The sequence below is a fragment of the Ascaphus truei genome, chromosome 10 (genome assembly GCF_040206685.1).
Source record: "Ascaphus truei isolate aAscTru1 chromosome 10, aAscTru1.hap1, whole genome shotgun sequence".
NCBI lineage: Eukaryota > Metazoa > Chordata > Amphibia > Anura > Ascaphidae > Ascaphus > Ascaphus truei.
Window position 1 is genome coordinate 48,946,775 of NC_134492.1, and position 18,642 is coordinate 48,965,416.

General features: G+C 44.1%; 1 protein-coding gene across 3 annotated transcripts in view; it reads left to right on the forward strand.

Moving 5' to 3' along the window:
* The first annotated feature begins 359 nt into the window (after positions 1 to 359).
* Positions 360 to 18,642, forward strand: part of PDC (phosducin) — a 47,500-nt gene continuing 29,217 nt past the window's right edge. The window contains exon 1 of one of the 3 annotated variants that reach the window (XM_075616883.1): positions 360 to 611. The gene's annotated coding sequence lies outside the window, so the exon portion shown is untranslated. Of the gene's footprint in view, positions 612 to 9,204; positions 9,355 to 18,642 lie in introns of those variants that run through there. The other 2 variants (XM_075616882.1, XM_075616881.1) reach the window with 2 other exon arrangements.

Genomic DNA, 18,642 nt, shown 5'->3' on the forward strand with positions numbered 1-18,642 from the left:
GTTTTCCACATTAAACATTTTAGTCTATCCCTATTTCTTCATGTTCCCAGTTATCTAATGAGAGTTAAATATTTATTTTATATTTCTTTGTATGTGCTGCTTTTTTACTTTATGTACTTTACATCTCCTTATTCAGTATGTTATAATCCATTTATCTCATTTTTTTACTCTTGTATAATGTCTGTATTATGTGTTGTCACCAGACTTATCAATCTGGCTATGTATGCAGTTTTTTGTATTTCCGCCTTTGCTTTTTCAGCACGGAGGTGTTTTTACCCTATGAGGCCACCGTAGTTTCTTACGTGGTTTCAGCTTCAGTCAGAGTTTTGACTGATTTTTGGCGCGAAATCACCTCCGTGGGGAACAGCATATAAGGGGGATCAGGGGAGACAGGAGTCACGCTTTGATAAAGCGCTGTCATAGCGCGAAACGCGTTAGAGGACCCTTTTTAATGTAGCTGTTGCTACCATGCATCTGGAATAAAGCATTTTTACTTTTCACGGATTTGCCTCCAGCCCTAATTCTTTGCAGTGCTCCACCATCTCCCTATACAGACTTCATCTACAAAACGGAACGGATGCACGCAGTTATGGAGCAGAAGGGGTTAATAAGTGAGTGACTTACTATTTTTTATAGCTATTGTGACTATAGGGTATGTGCAGGGCTCCAGCCTATGATACAGGATATGATTATCCACATAGTGATTGCACTGGGAGTTTCTTTATATAAGGGCTTCCTTGTGGTTTCACTTTTAAAGTGGTTAGGTTTACTCTGTCCATGTTAGGCTTCATATGGTGAGCCATATACCCTGTCACACATTCATAAATTTATATTATTCATATACCCCGGACTCCTAGGCATTATGGCCAACATTGCACAATCTTGGATTTAGAAGCACCATCAGGAGGTTCACTTCTCATTTTTTGCTGTTTGTATACTGCAGGTGAGCAGGGCTTTTAAACTTGCTAGGACACTTCTAGCATCCCCACTGTACCGTGGTACCCAGAGACTCTCAGCGTGTGGTAGACATCCTGGGTAAGCCTACCAAAGTGGCGCCCAACCCCTAGTGAGCTAGGCTTACCCTAATAACCCCTGTATTGGTGAGCTTGAACCTACACCCTTGTGTTGTTTGGCATCTGTTGGCTACGGTCGCAATAAACTTGTTTAATTTAACTCCTTAATTCTGTCTGGCGTTTGCGATCCCCATGTAAATTTTGGAAGGTCTATCGTGACAATCAGATGCAAGACCCTCTTCTCGTAAGTCTATATGCTCAATTCCAAGCACATGTAGAGACCAAAAGAAAAGAAAAGAAATATTTTGTGAGAAAAGAAGAATAGAGAGCACAGTGAATTCAGTTGTGGATATAAGATACATTTAAATAATATTTCTATACACTCATATGGATACTCTGTGGGTTTGTTGTTAGACTCTATACTGACAGCCCATCTTTACTAAGTAGGCTTACTCCGTGAGACACTGTACAGCCGTGTTACTTGCTTGGTCTTATGTATCCAAGAAAAAACAAACAAAGATGCCCAAAGTTACTTCCAATGTAAAAAACATACACAGTGCAATACCTATATATTCTCTTGAAAAAGGGTCATTTGGTTCAACCCTTTGGCCAAAGCATCTTAACCCTGCCAGCCAACTTCAAGGCATGACCGTTAGCAGGTCCAAGCACAGAAAAACTTTTTTTTGATGCGCGTCACCAATTTTGCTCCAAAATAGCGCCTCAGGGGCCAAATTACAGTAGTTGCCCCAGTATTTTACATAAGTCGAAGATTTATTAGCAAGAAAATATTAATATCAACTTATACCTGAAATTTTCTGGTGTATATTGAAAGGAGAAAAGTGATGCAGAGTTGCTCACAACTTGATACATCTCATTACAATCTGTACATCATGTACCTCCTCCCAATCTCCTCTTTTTGACACTCCTTGAAAAGAATACTGAAGCAAAAACTGGAGCAAAGTCCTTACATTTGCCTTAGTGTAGTTTGTTGCCCCGACGTTTCTAATGGGATAGCAATTATTAGTAGATATGACCCCAAATATTTAGCCCTAATTGTGTGTAAACAGCGTCGCAGACATTATTACCCCCGTTAACAAGTGATAATGCACAAAATAAAGCATTAAATAACAATTGCACAATGTGTAAGAAGGTGACATATTTGAAATCAGATTCCCATGTTTTGTATACCTTCAGCCACACAGCCACCACTTTAATAACTGTGCTCGAGTTCAAGTTGACATCATAGTTGTAGATGTCACTCTGAAGCATGTGATCTACAGTAGATGCTAAAAGCAAAGTCATCACGGTTTGTGAAACAGCAGTTTTAAGGCTTGTAACTCCTGCTCCATTTTTCCAGACTGCTTTGATTCAGACACAAACCACATTCTTCCACAAAAAGGAGTTTCAATCAGGATATTGTTGGATTTGTCAGCCCTGGATGTGCGTGCAAACTGTTATTATGCATGACGTCACATACACAAGCAACTCTGGAAAGTTGTTTTGGGAATTTTTCTGTAGTCGTGCCTAAGGAAACATAATGGTTACTATTCAAATTGGGAAACAGGAAGTTTCTAATTCACGAATGCTGCTCCTATTACATAATGAAGTTATTATTATTTCATAAAGCCCTTTTCTCTGAATGGGACTCAGAGCGCTTCACAATTACAGTATTGCGTGTGGTACACAGCACGTAGGGATTTTACAGGCACAGACCAGGTAAATCAGGGGTCATGAAAGTATATGTGCCATATTCAGAAAAGACAAGAAACATACAAGAGCATTCTCACGTCACACACGCCCTCTAAGGTTAATTGGTGTACGTGTGTATGTGTGTACGTGTGTACGTGTGTACGTGTGTACGTGTGTATGTGTACGTGCGTACGTGTGTACGTGTGTATGTGTATATGTGTGTACGTGTGTACGTGTATCAGAACTGGGAGTAAAGTGCCTTGATGCAAGCTGATAAATTGTATAAGTGATGCACCCGTTCTTGGAAGAATTCTCCAATATGTGACAATTGAAACATATCATCCACTGTCTTTAAACTGAATTATGAAGCCTACAGTATAGGCACAACATCGCAAATAAGCACACTAAGGGACAGATTTATGCAACGGTGGTAATTATTTTATTTGAAAACACCCGAGAATATAACTTAGAATTCATTATAAATTATAAATCTGTAAAACTATAACCTACAGCAGTGGTAGGCAACATGATATACCTCGAGGGCTGTATTTGCAGCCCTTAAGCCCTCAAAAGGGCCACACATTACCTACATATATATAAATATATGTATGGTGCACAGGCAGCAGAGACGTTGCAGCCATGGGTAGGAGCTTTCTCCCACCCACTCCTGTCAGCTTCTTAATGCTGGAACACTGATGAATACAGTCCCCCTCCTCCTGCTTTCACTGGAAACTAATGATTAGCATGGTCATTTGGCAGCTGAGGCTACAATCCACACCAGCATCATCTTCACTCCTTCTGCTATGGCAGGCTGCTGAGGTGGTCAGTATTTTAGGGCCACAGGTGATGCCCCTGGGGGCCACATGCAGCCCCAAGGCTGCTTGTTGTTCCCCAATAGCCTAGAGTCATCCAAGTCTGTTAGGCACAAAATGCGGTATTATAGAGGGGGGGGGAAGCATTATTTTAATGGTGCAAGTCATCAACTTCGTGCCACTAAAAATAGCGCGTTTTTTACTGTGGACGAAACAAATTTAGTCATTTGGTTCTAGTTACCAAGTCTTAAAATACCCCAAAATACCCCATCAACTACTCTAGGCTAGAGGTAGCCCTATTTTGCCTATTTGTATAATGGCCATTACATACATAGGGAGGATGAGCTAAACCAACATGGAATAGCTGATAAAACATAACATATGAAACAGTTAACTATATATTAATCCATTAGTAGCACAAGTGGTCAGCTAGTCATGGGTTTCCAGGACTAGCTGACCACTAAGGGTTATAAATGACTTACTACACAATGAAACCACATTACCTAACCCACTTGGCTACCTAAGTTTCTGATGTTAGAAATCCTTCCTCTTCAAGCTGACCAGGTTGCAAAAAGCACTGCCAAGGGTCCTATAATGCCTCATGTTCTGACCTGGCTATTGAGGGCATCATAATCTGGGAAGCTGCATGAGGAGTTCAGGCCATACGCAAACTTGTTCATAAAGTATGTCTCATTCTACTAACCAAATTAACATGATATGATGAACTCACCTCTATAGCCTGTAATTAGAGATGGGCGAATCCGTTTCCCTGATTTTCTCGCATTTTCCCTCAAAAAAATCAATTTCACGGTGTAAAATCCAGAAACGTATTTTGTAATTTTTAACCCGCGCGGATTCATCAAAAACGGCTATTGGATGCAACCCGTGGACAGATTTGTAGAATCCGTCAACGGATTGCTGAATACGCGGATTGAATTCTACAAACCCGTCCACGGGTTGCATAGTCCGCAGAGTGTATTGGTAATAATAATAGAAAATGTGCAAAACGCCAATCTCCCTTTTTGAGAATGATCCACTGAAATCCGCGGAACAAAGGAACCGGACGATCCGCTGCGGATCCAAATCCACCAAAAATGTTTTGCCAATCTCTACCTATCATGAGAACTTAATCAATAATAAACAGAAATTATTTCCAAATACTGTGCACAATTTTCAGTACTTTACCATTAATACCACCTTCTATTTCCATTTTTAAATCCCAGCTGAGAATTCACGTCTTAGACTGCACTGCCGCCACCACACGCATTTGACCTCTCTGTCCTACACTTATTTGTTCTGTGTTTGCAAGCCTTCCAATATACAGTACCACGTAATAGAGAAAAGGGAAGAAAAACGGTGCACTGCAGCAAAAACAGAGACAGTTAGAATGTAGAATGCATATAAAAAGCATGTATTTATTGATCAGCCATTGAAAGGAGGTATGCAAATCCTCCAACGCGTTTCGCGCCCACATGACGCTTTAACAATATACCACTTACTGAAGATTGTGAGCTCTTCGAGGCAGGCTCCCTTTGCCCTATGTTGTCATTTACTTGCTTCTCTTATACCCATTGTTTGTACTTTCTTCTCCCTGTATTGTAATTTTGTACAGTGCTATGTACAATGTAGGTGTGATATACAGTAAATACCTACATAGCTGGATGCATTAGCTACTCTTGTAAAGAGAGAAGGTGCTCTGGAGGCTTTTTGCTGCCCTGCCACTTGTGTAATACACCGGTATTGCTTACATCTTAGGACGCGTTTATAGTGGCCGCGTGCGTGTTGGAGCGTTTGACATCACGCGCGCCTGTCGCTTGCGTGAAACATGCACTATTCAATTGCGATGTCGTGTGGCAGGGAGGCGTGGCCATGACATCACGTGAGCGGTTCGCCCTCATTGGCTGCACCGCGCACGTGACCCGTCCATCGCATGACTAACACAGAATTGTTTCTCTGGCCGAGAATCGCGGTCGCGCTTCATCGCACGCTCTATGGGCGGCCTCATACTGTAGACAAGAAGTTTGTTGTTCGCGACGCACGTGCCATCGCTGCCACTATAATCGCGGCATAACACTGCCATTATACCGGTTTTTATACATTACATAATACTTGTTTGAAAAGATTCTGTGAGACATAAGCGTTGTAGTTTTGCAGAGAGCAGAGTGTTTAAACATTACAAATTGTATAAGAGGAAGTCTTTATTTCATCAACACAGTTTTATTTTACAATGGTTATGAAACATAAGTTGGCAACATAATATCTTGTATATGCAATATATTGCATAAGCCACAATAAAAGTGAAGAGGGCATCCGTCTCACACATTACCCAGGTCACATCCTCTTTGTAACAAATCCCATACAATAAACTGCAGATATTAAGGGTTATAGTCAACGTGCAACAGCTAATATTGATCCCTCACAACCATTCAAGGGACAACAATCACTCATGTGGAGACAAAATGACCGCCGGTTTAAACCTCACTCCATTGGCCAATAGAAAGCTGGAGGATCATCGGGAGACTGGGAGATATCATGGCGGCTTTCTATTGGTGATCCCTCTCCACAAACTGGCACAAAACACTGCAACTATTTGGGGAACTGAGGGGCCCACGGAGGTACGGGGACCACAGATCAGCTGTGTGGAACCCCTAAATTCAGGTTCAGATATTTAAAGGCAATGTACAATGTGTACATCATGTAGTTCCTCGCTAATACCTCCATTTTTATTCCCAAATTGCAAGCTGATGCATATACGCCAGAATTCCCAAAGCACCGGGGGATGCTATCCCCACAACTGAGTATTTTTTCCATCCTAACTATTGTAAATGTCCATCTTTCTTCGCTCACATTGTACAACGTAGAGACGTGTGAAACTTTCTTTGTGTTTTTTTTCTTCACATTAGCTTTCTTGCCAAACCTCAAACGCTTAATAATATTGCAAAATCGGTTTTGGATTTTGCAACTTCGCCAGCATGTGAGCGAATCATAGCTTGTGTGCCCTACTTATAGTCTCAGCATTACCTCTTCGAGTGGCGCAGGCAAACCGCAGTCATTTGACCGCAGCGACCCTTAACCCGGAAACGAGTTCTCTTCTACCATTTACCTTTGCTGCAGATCACGTCTGGCACTCCGTGGGAACGCAGGACGCGATCTAAGCTAAAAAACAACTTTCCTTGGGCATGACGCAGCATGGAGTACTAGACCCCATGACGCACTGACCCCCTCTTGAGGCATCCAAAGGGTTAAGCGAATCTAGCGATTTTAGAGAATTTCACCATTTTGTTTAATGCTAAAAAAAGGTAAATTATGGCTGGTTCTCAAACTTGGGCGAAACTTTGGCACATCTCTAGTAAAATGGAAATGTAACGTTGATATCAATGTACAGCAAGTGTTAAACATGCCTGAAGCAGGAAGAAGTTATTTGGAACATGATTCTGCTGTGAAAGCTGTTGCCTCCTATTGTTGCCTCTGTATATATGTATTTCTTTATTTACATAGCACCATTAATGTACACAGCGCTTCACAGCAGTACTACACATGACAATCATATAAATAACAAATACTACAAATAACACATAATTGGAAGAAGTGCTTCAGACATAAAAGTAACATCATGAGATAAACAGTGGAAAATGTCTAAATGAATATACTGTAGAATACTTAATAACACACGTACAGTAGTTCGTTCATGTTCTGCAGTCAAGAAATTGCTTCTGTTACTTGTAAGGATGAAAACCCGTGGCTATTGAGGCTTAACGGCCTAGCGGGCCTACTGCGTGGTTTGCCTACCCCAACCATACAAACTTAGACGACACAGTTATTTGTGGAAGTAAAAATGGTCACGGCTTTATTGTTTAACAATACTATCAAATAACTGTCAGGCCATAAATGACGACAAGCGTCAACCGGGAGACACAGTCTCCGCCGCGAGGGGCACTCTCGCCCCTTACTACGGCCCCTTCATCCATACACACTAGGTCCCCCTTTTCATGGCCGCGTGGACCTACACGCATAGGATAAAGCCCAGCTACCTAAGATTGGTGCCAGGGGTACAGCGACCGACCGCCTGCGTTGGCGCCTCCAGCCCGCACGATCTTCTCCGGGGGACTGTTACCTGGAGGCCCATCCACATCGGGTGGAGCCCCATTTCGGGTATTTACGGTGTCCCTATGATGACTGGCCTGACAGTTCCGCCCGCCAAAGCTGTAACAATGGATCTGTTAACAGATTCATAAGAAATGGTTAGACATAACAGCATTCTTCCTGGGATGGGTGGGTGGGAAAAAACAGGATTAGTGCATTCTCCCTTGCGCTTCGGGTTTAAATAGCCCGCCCTCCTGCTCCCCTCCCCCCCCCCCCCCGCTGCTGCGCGCGCAACTCCACACTGCCTCGTGGTGAGGGGGAGGGGAGGAGAAAGCTAATCCCTGCAAACTCCGGATGCCCGGCGGCCATTATGAGGGCTTCGGGGCCATTTTGGATCCTCTGCCCTTTTATCTCTTCACCCTTGAGGTGGCGTGAAATAAATGGGAGTTTTTAGAAGCAGTTTGCATAACGGAGCTACAAGAATAGCAGGTTTAGACAAAAAATGCGAGTTGGAGGCTTTCTTGACAAACTGATCGGATTGGCAGAGAAGGAACCGCTTCTAAAAAGCCTTTGAGACACGGATTGGACATGCAACAAGGCCTTACAGCATAGCTAAGCGTGCCGGTCCCATCCGAAAGTGCTCTTTACAAGCGGTTTGTGACACTTTGGCGTTACGAGAATTGTCCCCCAGAGTTACTTTTGACACTTTTCCCCTTATCTCTGCCGTTTCCTACCTTTCTCTTCTCTGTTATATTTACATTACTTCAAATTCTAATAATTAATGTCGATGAACGGACAAACTATCCCTGCCTCTGTCTAATATTGATTACAATGCATAACTGACAAAACTTGTTATTAGAGCAGCAGTTCAAGCGACTGTATATCCGACATGTGTGTTTTATGAAATAATTCAGTTCTGTACTATGAGAAAATACTTGCAGCATTTAAATGTTTAAAAAATATGTTTTAAAGACATTTTTAATGTTCCTAATGTAGGAAGCATTTCCAAAGTGACAGCCCCCTTCCCCCTCTGATAGGCTCTGGCTCTTGAGCCCCGTTCTCACTCTAGCAGTGAACCAATTGTATCTAGTAACTGCCCAGTCAATCATATTCCAGGATCTACATTGCCCACAATGCTGTGCAAGAACTGAATTAAATAGCCCTGAGCAAGTGATTGATTACAGGAGAACAGATCGATCTGCAGCTTAGCTAATCACTTGTCAGTGTGCAGACTGTATTGATGCACATACTGAATGGGAAAAATATATATATATTTTTTAAAACGGCAGCTTGAACTGCAGCTTTAACTATTCCCAGCTCAATAACGTACGCTATGTCAGTTAGTTCTACATTAATTATGAGCTCATAATAATCACATTCTGTCTTTGAGTTGAAAGACTAACGCTTGCACCAATAATCCATATGTAGAATTGTAGTCTAGATTATTATATATCTTGGACATTTTGCTGCATCGATTGCTGCGTGATGTCTTTTTTCCTTTAGAAGACAGATCCTAGCTGCTATTTCATTGGCCTGTACTAATGAACAACATTTTCTAAATCCCCTATGATAATCCTATTATGTACACTGAGCTATTTCTGCAAGTGTCATCATTATCCACAGGACTAAACCTCATTCCCAATCTGTCCACCTGCCCCCAAGTACAGTTCTGCTGCTGGTTAATCCCTCTCTGTTCAATACTCTCAAGGACACTGGTCATTGTGCAAAAACTGAAGCTGAGCAACGGAAGATAAGAGGTAAAGTACCTTTTTTAGGGTGGGAATTACTAAATAAAATGGAAGGCAAATGTAATATAATGGGGCAAAATATTAATCCCATCATTTAATTTAAATTGGATCACTTTAATATGCAACTGTGATAGTTTTTGTAAACATATATTCAACTTTCATTTGTTCAGTAGAGAAGATGTTAAAGAAACTTCTAACCTGTCTATTGTATAGAAAATACCATGTAACATGTAATTTGTGTTTTACAAATGATGTGCAGTCCTGTAATGTATCTATGTTTGGGGTACAAGTTTCAGGTACTCATCCCTTTGAGTTAAACAAACAGGAATTCATACATGTGGATAAAATGGGAAATTGCCCATGTATGGAAGTAGGGAAAACTGAAATAAGACTGTTTTATATCAAGGAGGCAGTTTTATTTAATTGAAATATGTTGTTGTGATTTAGTTGGTGTATTTGCAGGTAAAACGAATGTTTATGTTGTTTTGATTGCCGCAGTAATTGTGGTTTTATTTGAAGATGACGTCTATATTTTAAACGCCACTAATGAGCTCACATCAGTATTGCTATTTTTAAAGGAAACAGTCCAAGTTGCTCTTGAATAGTTTTAGCAAAAGCAAATTTGAAGCCATTGTTTGAGAACATCGAACAATAGTATTGGCAGTCGAAATAGCTGTTTAATGGTCATTGGAATGAAACTAATTACGTGTTCTGGGCATAATTATAAGGGGTAATTTATGTATTGGCTTGGCATAAAAGCCACGTCCCAAATCACGCTCAGAAGATTTAACTCATGGACTTCTCAGTATGCTGCGCAGCCGTCTTCCCATTGCATTTAGGGAAGCCTGAACATCTGGCTTTTGGGATCAACAGACACCTAAAATCAGTTTCTAACGGAGAGTAAATGTAAAAAGGAATTGTACCCCTAATGTTTGACAAGATCAGGTTAAATGAATTAAATGTTATATGCAGCCTGTATGTGGGACTTTCTTAAGTAAATGACTGATGGACATTCGATAAGGTTTATGGTTACATGTATTATTTCGGCACTGTGATCCATGTTATCTAAGTGGTGCTAAGATTTTGTCTGTCCTCTAGATCTATTCCACAAGAAACCTTATGGCCCAGTTTCTCGATTAGAAATGAATTCTTCTGGAGCCCAAATCAAATATTTTAACAGCATATCGATTCATATGCCGTGAAGATGCCTCCCCTGAGCCGGAGAAGAGTTCAGCTCCATTCAAATGTGTTGGACTTAAATCTTCTCTGGCACAGGGAAGAGGCTTCTCAGGCTGCGTGTCAGGGAAAGCTTGGAGATCAAGTTAAAATAATAGGGCTTAGTGGCTTCCTTGACATGGAGAAGTGATTCTTTTAGCACCGACGACAAGGCTTGTGTAGACAGAGCATGTGAATTGAATGTCAGCTGAGTTTCTGGGTATGATTAGTGTTTAAAGAGGCATTGAATTCACCTATCACCAATGTGTGTGATACTTTGCTTTCATGTTTGTACTAAACAAATCCCATAGCATGATTGGGGTCAGTGTGTGAAGCTAGTTTAGGAGAATTGTATCCTGTATCAATGTACCAACATCCTTTGCTTATGACATGGGCAATATCGATAAGAGGAGCCAATGGTGGGCTGGCCTGGGGGCAGGAGGGCCATTGCCACCCCCCTCTTAAGGGTCGCTCGGATTTTAAAGATTAGCAGCTCTAAGGAAGAGAGGAAATGGCATTCACAGATCCTGACATAGAGAGAGCCTGTGAGCAGCCAGATCTCATGTGGCTGCTCACCTGGGACAGTCCTCTCTGCAACCTTTCCTCTTGCTACCTATAGGCTAGTGTGTGAAGGTCAGTTTGTGTGTTAGTCTTTGTGTATGTGTGTGTCTTAATAGGTGCTAATCAGCTTGTCTGGGAAGTGTATGTCTGTGCTGGTCAGTGTGTCTGTGAGTTTGTGCTGGTTAATATGTGTGTGTCTGCTGGTCAGTGTGTGTCTGTGAGTCTGGGCTGGTCAGTGTGTGTCTGTGAGTCTGGGCTGGTCAGTGTGTCTTTCTGAGTCTGGCTGGTCAGTGTGTGCCGAGTGTGTGTCTTTGAGTTTGGGCTGGTCAGTGTGTGTCTGTGAGTCTGGGCTGGTCAGTGTGTGCCGAGTAAGTGTGTGTCTTTGAGTTTGGGCTGGGCTGACACTGGTGTGTCTGTGAGTCTGGGCTGGTCAGTGTGTCTCTCTGAGTCTGGGCTGGTCAGTGTGTCTCTCTGAGTCTGGGCTGGTCAGTGTGTCTCTCTGAGTCTGGGCTGGTCAGTGTGTCTCTCTGAGTTTATGCTGGTTAGTGTATGTCTTTGAGTCTGGTCTGGTCTGTGTGTGTCTGTGAGTCTGGGCTGGTCAGTGTGTGCTGAGTAAGTGTGTGTCTTTGAGTCTCGACTGGTCAGTGTGTGCCTGTGTTGGACAGTGTATGTCTGTGCTGGCCAGTGTGTGTTTAAATGCTGGTTAGTCTATGCATGTGAGTTGGGGCTGGTCGTTGTGTGCCTGTGAGTCTGGGATGGTCAGTGCATGTCTCAGTCTGTGCTGGTCAGTATGTGTGTCTGAGTCTGTGCTTGTCAGTGTTTGTCTGTGATTCTGTTTTGGTCAGTGTGTGTCTGGGCGGGTCAGTGTGTGTCTGGGCGGGTCAGTGTGTGTGTGTGTGTGTGTGTGTGTGTGTGTGTGAGTTTGGGCTGGTCAGTGTGTGTGTGTGAGTTTGGGCTGGTCAGTATGTGTCTGAGTCTGTGCTTGTCAGTGTTTGTCTGTGATTCTGTTTTGGTCAGTGTGTGTCTGGGCTGGTCAGTGTGTGTGTGTGTGTGTGTGTGTGTGTGTGTGTGAGTTTGGGCTGGTCAGTGTGTGTGTGTGTGAGTTTGGGCTGGTCAGTGTGTGTGTGTGAGTTTGGGCTGGTCAGTGTGTGTATGTGTGAGTTTGGGCTGGTCAGTGTGTGTGCGTGTGAGTTTGGGCTGGTCCGTGTGTGCCTGTGAGTCTGGGATGGTCAGTGCATGTCTCAGTCTGGGATGGTCAGTATGTGTGTCTGAGTCTGTGCTTGTCAGTGTTTGTCTGTGATTCTGTTTTGGTCAGTGTGTGTCTGTGCTGGTCAGTGTGTGTGTGTGAGTTTGGGCTGGTCCGTGTGTGTGTGTGAGTTTGGGCTGGTCAGTGTGTGTGTGTGTGAGTTTGGGCTGGTCAGTGTGTGTGTGTGTGTGTGTGTGTGTGAGTTTGGGCTGGTCAGTGTGTGTGTGTGTGAGTTTGGGCTGGTCCGTGTGTGTGTGAGTTTGGGCTGGTCAGTGTGTGTGTGAGTTTGGGCTGGTCAGTGTGTCTGTGCTGGTTAGTGCGTGTCTGAGCCTGTGTTTGAGCTGGTCAGTCAGTGTGTGAAATGCTGTGCAGAGCAGAGTGCGTGTTTCTGCAGGTCAGTGTGTGTTTAGTGCAATGCATTGTGTGTGTATGGGCAAAGTGTGTGGTGTATATTATTATGTGATTGGTTGTTCGCATGTGGTGAATGTATGAGGTGTGTGCCTGCTCTTGTGTTGATGGTGCCCATATTACAGTTGATGTGTGGGGGCCAATTGCTGCCTGTTTTTTGGACCGGTGGGGTACATTTGCCCCCCAGTTAAAAATCAGCCAGCCCCTGGGAGGAGTCTCCTACGAGTACACCAGCCGTCACATCACTTCCAGGTGTGACATCATAGATCGGCGATACGAGCAGCGACCTCAGCCGATGTTCTCCACAGCACAGGGTGTGACGAGTATTTGGAGCATCTCTGTGCTGTGGAGAACACCGGCTGAGGTCCCTGCTCGTATCCCCGATCTTGCCTTCTCCTTACCAGTCCCGGGCCTGAACATGATGCTCCTACTGGTCTAGGAGTATTGCTGGAGGGAAACCTGCCACCCTTTGCTGCCACCCTCCAGCTCCAGAGCATGGCCGCTATTTCTAGCACTCCTGCCTCTGAAATATATTTCCCTGCTGCACTTTGTTGAAACCCTGACTGTATCATATCCCCTCTCCCTTTTATTTTCAAAGCTGTACATATTAAAGTCCATTAGTGTTTCCTGATAAGTCTTACAGTGTGCTATAAATGATGCACCATTTTAAAAGCCCTTCTTAGCACAATGTCCAATTTATTCACGTCCTTCCGGATATATGGTCCCCAGAATTGAACACAGTGAGGTCTAACCCATGAACTTTATGGCATTAAACTGTATTTGCTTTTTGTACATTCCTTTAATCTCCCTAAATAATAATTAATTCTCCCTCCCTCCCCGAGTGTCAACCCTGTTACAAATCTTTCTGTCATATGCAATAAAAGCATACTTTCCCTTCAAAACCATTTGTAGTGTCACTAACAAAGATATTAAAGAGCAGCGACCCCAGTACAGATCGTTGAGGTTCTCCACTGGTCACTCTCCCTTAATCACCCAGTCACAAAAATCAATTAGGTTTAACATAATCTCCCCCCGTAAATCTTTCACAGAGGATATACTGAGTTTTCAGATTCTAGAGATATGGAAATATGAAAATGAGTATGATCATTTGTATATTGTAACTAACCCCTTTTAATAAATCAATGTTCCTTAGACATTAAATACAAGAGTAACAAGCTTTTTAAACCGTATAGGACTCTATTTTATGTGTTTTGTAAACAATACAATACACATTTTGTAAACAATACACATACATAATACATGTGTGAGGTTTCAACACGTCTGCACACTATAATATCATCTATAACCCACTATCCAGGTGTTACATTAAAAGGTATTCCAACCTACCTGTTGCAGGGTACTTGCAACCACACACGCGGGCTCTCTTGATAAGGCTTATTTATTGAGCCTTAAAAACATACAGCACACAAAAACAAAATAGCTTCTCTTCAGCATACAAAAACAAAATAGCTTCTCTTCAGCAGACAAAAACAAAATAGCTTCTCTTCAGCATAGACAACAAGGCAGCTTCTCTTCAGCATGCAGGACACAGACAGTTATCACACATGTACTTTGAAAAACAGACCTTATTGCAGTAATCTCTTAAGTATTTCAGTCCTGTCTCCTGACCAGCTAGCTTGCATGTGTGTACAGCCTGGGGGTTTTAAAACACCTTGATTATGCAGCTGGGGTCAGACTAATTAAGCAGCCCTTCTCAACTGAAACTTAACCTCGTCACTGCTGCACTGCAAGCCTAAACATAGGTTTGCCAGGTATATGGCTGGTGACGTTCATTCACCCCTTCACATTCCTCCCCTGTCAGTGTGTTGCTGGAGCCACGCACGGCTGAAGCCCGATCATCCACCCTTTCTCTAGAAAAGAAGTCAGTATTTGCATTTTCTTTTCCAGGCCTGTGCTGAATCTCAAATGAGAAGGGTTGGAAGGCCATATACCACCTGGTCGATCTAGCATTGGAGTCCTTCATACTATTTAACCACTTTAATGGAGCATGGTCCGTCACCAGAGTAAAATGGACTCCTGCCAGGTAATGCCTTAAAGCCTCGATTACTCACTTTACTGCGAAGCACTCCTTCTCAATCACTGAGTAGTTTTTTTCTCTCGGGAACAATTTCCTACTCAGAAAATGGATCATATGTTCCACTCCCTCAAACTTTTGTGACAACACTGCCCCTAGGCCTATCTCTGATGCATCAGTTTGCACTACAAAAGGCCTGTTGAAGTCTGGGCTTCTAAGGACGGGACCCTCTGACAGACACCTTTTTATGTCCTCAAAGGCTCTCTGACACTACCTTGACCATACCAATTGTGTAAGGGCACACTTTTTTATGAGGTCCGTTAATGGGCTGCAAAGTCCGAGTAGTTGGGGATGAACTGTCGATAGTACCTTACTAAACCCAGCAGAGAGCGTACCTGCGTTTTTGTTTGGGGGGTCGGAACTTCTTTTAGGGCAACTACTTTGTCATCTAGTGGCCTTACTTTTCCACCTCCCACTGCATACCCTATGTATTTGGTTTCTGCCTTACCTAAGGCACATTTCTTACAGTTGGTTGTGAGCCCTGCCTCTCTTAGAGATTTGAGGACCGCTTTCAGCCTATTTAGATGGGCCCGCCAGTGTTTACTATAAATAACAGTGTCATCTAGGTAGGCTGCGGCATAAGCCCTATAGGGTCTCAGCACTTTATCCATGAGTCTCTGAAATGTGGCTGGGGCTCCATGCAGTCCAAATGGCATTGTCACAACTGGTATAAACCCATGGGAGTGGCAATGGCTGTTTTGCACTTGGACTTTTCCTCTAAAGGTATTTGCCAGTATCCTTTTGTTAAGTTCAGCGTGGATATATATTCCGCGTTTCCAAGGGTGTCAATTAACTCGTCCACCCTAGGCATCGGATGTGCGTCAAACTTGGATACCGCATTGACCTTTCGGAGGTCCACACAAAATCTTACCTTCCCATCGGATTTTGGGACCATAACTAGTGGACTACACCACTCACTGCATGATTCCTCAATCACTCCTAAGTGTAACATTTCTTGTACCTCCTTCTCTACCAGGGCCCCTGGACTTTCAGGCAACCTAAAAGGACGGGAACGTACTTTTACCCCAGGTGCTGTCTCAATCACATGTGAAATTAAATTAGTTTGCCCTGGCAAATCAGAAAAAACATCATGGAATTGTGTAAATATTTCTAACAAGTCCCCTTTTTGTTCAGAGGACAACTGTCTACCCATTGGGATTTTATCGTCACCCACGATGTTCTCCCGTGGGGGCTGAGACCCAAGTCCGTTTCCTCCTCCACCGCTGCATCTTCCAGGGTTTGAGCAAGTTCACATGGTAAATATGTTTACCCTTCCTGTACCCTGGTTGAGCGATCTCGTAATCCACATCACCCGTGCGGCGGAGTACTTCGAATGGGCCCTGCCATTTGGCTAGGAGTTTGCTCTCACAACTGGCTAACAACAATATCATTTAATGTCCTGGGTGAAACACTCTCATACGAGCATTTTGATTGTAATGTCTCTCCTGACTGTCCTGGGCAGATCTAAGATTCTCCCTAGCAAAATGGCAAACCACATCTAGGCGCTTCCTAAGGTCCAATACATATTGCAGGGTATTCTTAGAAGGGGAACGCTGTTCCTCCCAGGACTCCTTTAGGTGGTCTAGGATATCCCGGGGTTGGTGGCCATACAGCAATTCAAATGGAGAGAATCCCGTGGAGGCCTCGGGAACTTCCCACACTGCAAACAGCAGAAAAGGGAGAAGTTCATCCCAGGCTCTTATCTCTGAATCTACAAATTTTCTCAGCATCCCTTTTAGAGTTCGGTTAAATCTTTCCACCAATCCGTCAGTCTGTGGATGGTTGTAAGGAAGCAGGAGTCACGCCGTGCACGGCGTGCTCCTTACTCACCCGCGGCTCTGTCTGGGCCTCCCGCGGCTCGCAGGGACTCCTTCCCCATGGCGCCGAGCTCCGGTCCTCCTATGCGCGCGCGCGCACGTCTAGTCTCCTCTTCTGCCCTCGGTTCAGGGTGTGGGTCCGCGCACGCAGCTACAGACGCTGCCACAGGGAGGCGCGGCCACACAGGGGCGCACCAACCCTTTAAAGAGACAGTACCCTTTTTCAATGCCACAATACAATTCACCAATACTTCTAGGATTTATAGCTCCTCCTCCAGGAACTCATCTAGACCTATCCCTGTCTCAGCCTGGCCCATTCACACACCCCCACCTTGCTACTCGGCTATTGGTTCCTCATACCTACTTATACCCTCCAGATTCGGTAACTCATCGGCTGAGCATAGAACCAGTTGTTCTCATCACTCTCTGCCTCCCTAGTTCTGTTTCACAGATTCCCTCGTGTACCGGACCGGCTTCTGCTACGTCTTCCTGCATCTCTGGCATCCCGAACTCAGCATACGGCATCACGACTCTCCTCATCTCTGGCATTCCGATTCTGGCTTATGGTAACGACAACGTCTCTCTCTCTAACCCTGGACTTGGCTACCACACCCTCTACCATCCGTACCTCTCCTACACCGATCCCGGAATCCCAGACCACTCTTCAATCAAGACGTGCCCTCGTGGCTGTGGGTGGCGTTATATCCTATCCCACCTCAGCACCGCGGTCCCCTCTCGTTTGTGGTGAGCACATCCTGACAATGGTAGACTGATGTCCGAACCGACTTGAACTCTAGTAATTTTAAGACATCCTGCATCAGTTTAGCCATAAAATTTGTACCTTGGTCTGTCAACATAACCTGGGGAAGTCCAACCCGTGAGAACAGCTACAACAACTTGTTGGCTACTTGCTTCGCTGTTGCTGTTCTCAGGGGGAACGCCTCAGGATATCTTGTTGCATAGTCAACTATTACAAGAATAAACCTGTGTCCTTTCGCAGAAGGTTCTAGCGGTCCTACCAAGTCTACCCCAATCCTCTCAAAGGGAACTGACACCAAGGGTAGAGGAACCAAAGGGGCTGGTTTGTGTCCCTTCAGACTAGTTAGCTGGCACTCCGGACATGCCGCACATAACTTAGCAATATTACTATGCATCCCTGGCCAATAGAATCGGAACAAAATACGGTCCAATGTTTTATACCTGCCAAGGTGACCACCTCAAGGGACAGTATGGGCTAGAGTGAACACTGATTTAACAAATGCCTTGGGAACCAATATCTGTCTGGTGACCTCCCCTGTTTGTGTCTGCATATTCATCCTAAAAGGATATAATTCGATAATTCAAAATGGAGGAATACTATCACCCCTGTGCATTCAATATCTGCTCATCAATTTTTACCACTTTGTCATACTGTCTAGCAAGGACTGGGTCTTCCCTTTGCCTCTGGCGAAAATCAGGGAGGTATAGGTCTGGTAAATCTCCAGGGCCCATATCCCCCTCCCTCTTGCCATCTCCTGCCATCACTTGTGACTTCTGGCTACTAGAATGCTCACCTTGAGACCCAGATTTCTGCAACCAGTCCTGTTTGTCAGAGCGTCTTTGCTTCCGAGTCTTTTGAACCCGGTGTCTACTGGGAAAAAGGTCTTCCGAGAAGGGGAACAGTTTGCCGGGGATCTCTTGAGCCATAGAATAAGGCTCCTCGTGAAAGACTGGAGCCATTAGTTCCGAAAAGAAAGGCCGAGCACAACTGGGGCAGGGAGCCAAGGAGCAACTCCTACTTCGAGGTAGGCCTCCTGACCTTTTACCTGTAGCCGGATTTTGGCCATCGGATACCGTTTTACATCGCCGTGTATACATTCTATACTCCATGGAGAGTCAAAAGAACACACGTTAGGCGGTAACAGTTCCTGGAAGACCAGAGTTTTCCCAGAGCCCGAATCTATAAGGGCCTGGAC